The sequence below is a fragment of the Humulus lupulus genome, chromosome 5, assembly GCF_963169125.1.
Source record: "Humulus lupulus chromosome 5, drHumLupu1.1, whole genome shotgun sequence".
In the NCBI taxonomy this organism is placed as follows: Eukaryota; Viridiplantae; Streptophyta; class Magnoliopsida; order Rosales; family Cannabaceae; genus Humulus; species Humulus lupulus.
This window is the reverse complement of record NC_084797.1, coordinates 32,804,942-32,809,512: the sequence shown is the minus strand read 5'-3', so window position 1 is coordinate 32,809,512 and position 4,571 is coordinate 32,804,942. Positions and strand designations below refer to the sequence as shown.

Sequence of the window (4,571 nt, the reverse complement as noted above, 5' to 3'; positions counted from 1 at the left end):
GAAGATAAAACTATTCTGACTATTCTATGGAGACCATTTTTAGCTACTGTAAGGACGCTCATTGATGTACAAAAAGGGGAATTGAAGTTGCGAGTGCAAAATGAGGAGGTAACATTTAATGTTTTTGTGGCATTTGAAATTCCAATATGTTGTAGAGTGGATTGGATAACAGGTGGCGGTAGTAAGGTGGAAGCTAACAAGAGAAAGGCCATTGCTCAAGTTGGTAGTCGAACAATGTGTAATTGTGTGAAAAGGTTCTTTAGTGGGAAAGCTCAAATGTTACATGAGCGGTGGAAAGCTCCAAAAATTAGCAACATCATAAGATAGACTTTCTCATATGACACTTTGCCTCTTAAGGATTCTAGGGGTGGACTTGATCCGAGTTAAATTTGAAGATGAATTCTGTAACGTCCTGCATTTTCGGGTACCTTTAAACGACTCGGGTCGGGATTTTTCCCCCGGGTTAAGAATATTATTTTAAATAATATTATATTTTGTTTTTAAGTATTCCATGAGTTATTGCTAGCCAAAATATGAATTTTGTGATTTTAAAAGTCAAGATAAGACTTTCGGTCCTGGACCGACACAAAAACCCTGATCGGGTAAAAATCTAGGAAAATAAAATGAAAAATCATGGCAATTATATTTTGGGCATAAAATACATTCATAAAAGTTAAATTTTGGTCAAAAATAATAAACCTAAAAGAAAATGGAAATTTTAGGGCATTTTGTGTTAAATGCCTAATTTTACCGAAATGGGGAATTTTATTCCATGAATGGACCTTAGGTTAAATTTTACTATGTGATTAATTAAATTAAATGTGAGAGACATTTAATTTAATTAATTAATGTTAAGTTTGGTGATTAAAACTTAATAAGAGTGAAAAAAAAAGGTGTCAAAAGCCAATTTGGACTTTTCTTCTTATGAAACCTTTCTTAACCTTTAATAAAAAAAAAAAATTAAAAAATAATGAAATGATCATATATGGCAAAGGGTGGCCAGCCATGTGGTGTTTTAGAGTGGTGTGAACCCAATTCTATAAAGTTTAACTCCCATTTTAATTAAGAAGTCAAGTGGGCAAGTGGGTAGAAAAGCACTCAAGTGTTTTGTGATATTTTGAAGAGTTGTGTGAGCCACTCTAACCCCCAAATCCGACCACCCTCCCTCTCTCATTCACTCTCATCTGATTTTTTAAGACCATTCAAAGTGTTCTCTCAATATTCAACCTCAAGAACACCAAGGAAAACTTGGAGGCTAAGTCTTGGTCTAGGAAGTATTTTCCCTAAGGTAAACCTTCACTAATCTAGGCTTTTGTAAAGTTTTAAGCTTAGAGTTTCAAATAGCTAATTAACTATGTTGTTGGGGGAAGTTGGTTAGGGTTTTTGAAAGGTTTTGGAGGAGCCAAAGCTAATAGGAAGGTCCAAACCTTAAGCAAGAACACCAAAGAGGTAAAAAGTTTACTTTTGATGATTTTGGTTGTAGGGTTTTTAGTTTTAAGCATTATTTTGTATATCTAATGCTTAAAGTTTCTTGTTGGTGATGTAATAAGATTATGGTAGTTGTTTAATAATTTTTATGATGCATGTGTATTGATTTTTGAAAATGGGAACCAAAACCCCCAAGGGTTTTGTAGGATACCCTAAAACAAAACATGTTTTGAGCTGTGACTTCCAAGGGGTCAAGCAGCCACTGTATATTGGTTTTGTAAAATTTAATTGTACTGTGATGTTGTTGAGATTGAGTACATAAAATTGAGATTTTGAAACACAAAAAAATGTTTAGAAATGAGTAAGTTATGCTATTTCAAAGTTGAGGTAAAAAACTGTTTTTTCGTGTTCTTATTTTCGGAACCAAGTTTGGACAGCCACTGTATAGGGAAAATGAACCCAGTTTTTTCTAAAATTTTGTGGACATATTACTGGCATAACCTATTATTCCACTGTAAAATTTGGTAAGAAAATATTGAACGGTTTGAAAGTTATTAACTGTCAAAGTTTGGAAAAAATAAGGACTTGAAAATAAGGTCATTTTTACCTCATTGTTGGAAAATGATTTCACCAATCAAAAATGCTCATTTTGACCTAAGATTTTACAAAGGCCTAAATGGCATAACAAAAATGGAATTGGGAAATTTTGGTAACAATTGGGTAAGTAAATTTCAAGTTATGAACTAACGAAGTATGTAGTTAAAAATGTGAAAAATAGGTTTTTCACACTTAGTGTAAAAATGAGATTTTGGAACATAAGGTAAAAAGTAAAATTTTGCTTATTTCAAGATATAAAATGGTAAGTCTTGAAATCATATTTTCACTAAAATTTACCCTTTGAGTTTAAATGAATTATTTTTATTAAAGAGTTTTTATTCTTTCTAAAAATAAGAGATTAAATTTATTAATAGTTAATAAATTAAAAGAGGGTTTAAAACCCTATATTTTGAGAAAATAATTAAATAAATTATTTTCCTAGTAAGTAAAATTGATTAATTGCTTTTGGAAAATTAATTAGTCAAGATGAGAAATTTATAACGGTTTTCCTAATTAAGACCAATCAGGCAATTTTCTTAAAACGGTTTTTAGATATTAAAACCTTAAGAAAAATAAAAGGAAAATTTAAAGAGTTTATTTTCTTTAAAAATAATTAAGGAATTTATTTGTATTTTCTGGATATAATACCGGCTAAAATCTTACATATTTTAACCGACTAGTCGAAAGTGCGGGTTAATAGCGATACCTTGAAAGAATAAGATTTTTAGCGGATTGTGGGAAATACCATTGTGATACCCGAGCCTAGGTATCGAGACCTTAGGATAGGTCTCCCCGAGACTTAGGGTTTAGTCTCGAATATTTTGTATAACTTTCCTTAATAGGTTTAAAACCAAATAAGGATTGTAAATCCTTACAAATGACTTTTATTAAAATGACCAAACTGCCCAAAATAATAATAATGAATTATGAGTGCCATAATTAATCCGAGTATACTGTATGGATAACTACAGTATTGGCTAAGCGTAACTGGACTGAACGTTGGAGGGTGAAAACTTGCTGAGCGCTAAGGACTCCAAGTAAGTCAACTTATATTGTATGGCTGCAACATGAAATGATTATTGTCTTGTATGTTAGTATAGGGATACATGCATATACATAGGCTGTCATAGAAAGTTGCTTAGAGACGTTAGTCTAGTGAGTGCTGATTTAGAAAATATGAACGGTAGAAGTCCGTCATATCCTAGACGGTTGACCCCCGTCACACTGCTTGATTTTATTTATGTCCGGTTCATTACCGAGACGAGTGGCCATGAGATGAGGATAAGCTGGTTAAACCTAGGGGCGCCAAGATAAATGGGACCTAGGGGCCCTCATGCTTACTTAATCATTGGACGGTTAGAATCCGAGCAAGTGCTCTGATAAGTTATTCCCGGATAGCAGCCGTGAATATTGGCCATTCTGTGAGAGTGCCTAGAGATACTAGGGGTTGCCAAGATAGAGTGAGGTTGAACACCCTAGGGGCAGCTGCTCACCAGCACCACTGATTAACATAGAAGTCTCCATAAAATCGTGTAAATTGGATTACACTCTTGAATATGTAGCGATGCCCTAGGTAACACGATAGTTACCCTTGATGAGAATATTTATTGGCTAGATCTTAGTGTGGGGACTCAGTTCTCTTTTACAGATTAGCAATTATGTTGGAGGGCGCGTTACGCATGAATTGTTGGAAATTGTCGAGCGTTGGTCTCGAATTATTTGGTGATATAATATATCTGCTTGCTCTGGGATTTTCTGAGTGCAGGGATATAATTGTTGATAAGATATAGTTGTGATATAATATATCTGCTTGCTCTGGGATTTTCTGAGTGCAGGGATATAATTGTTGGTAAGATATAGTTGTGATATAATATATCTGCTTGTTCTGGGATTTTCTGAGTGCAGGATTTTTATCTAGTTACGAATTAATTTATCATTGGTTATCAGGCATGACCATAAGTTTGCCAGGACGCTTTAGCGTTCTTGAAATTGATTGTTTAGGGTCCGGATGGGTCCGGAACCCTAATTCTCTACATGCTTTGTTTGAAAGTTGATCTTACTAAGCGTTTTCGCTTACCTAGTTGTTTCATGTTGTAGGTAAGTGCAAGGGCAAGGCAGAGCAGTGAGCGCTGGAGTCTTCCTTGCAAATGTACATGTGGACCGACCTTTTGGGAAGCCTTTTTATTTTTGGAAATGTTGTGTAATTTTCCTAAACTAGGCTCACTCTAATCTTTATAAAACATGTTTGTAATTAAATGTTAAGTATGGCCATACGACTTTTTAAAAAGTTTTTTTTTCTATGGGTTTTTGAGACATTTTGTTAAATGAAAACATTTATATTTCCGCATTATCGAGTCTTGAATATCCGGGTCGTTACAGTTGGTATCAGAGCTCGAGTTGAGCCGGTTCTGTAGACAACCCACATGTACATTTCGCAAAGATAGACCGGCACTCACTGTAAGTATTGTTTCTTCCTTTAGTATGTTGATTTCTTTTTATTCACCTCAATTCTATAAATTGTAGGTTATGGTCGATATACCTGAGAT

At 34.1% G+C, this 4,571-nt stretch overlaps 1 long non-coding RNA gene across 2 annotated transcripts; it reads left to right on the top strand.

The window, feature by feature from the left end:
* The first annotated feature begins 1,167 nt into the window (after positions 1–1,167).
* LOC133780343 (uncharacterized) lies at positions 1,168–4,325 on the top strand. Of its 2 annotated transcripts, none has more exons than XR_009869241.1 (3): positions 1,168–1,288; positions 1,371–1,449; positions 4,123–4,325. It is a non-coding gene; the product is annotated as an uncharacterized LOC133780343 (long non-coding RNA). The 2 variants fall into 2 exon arrangements; XR_009869242.1 differs by adding an exon at positions 2,997–3,062 and having other exon boundaries at positions 1,168–1,449.
* The last annotated feature ends 246 nt before the right edge of the window (positions 4,326–4,571 follow it).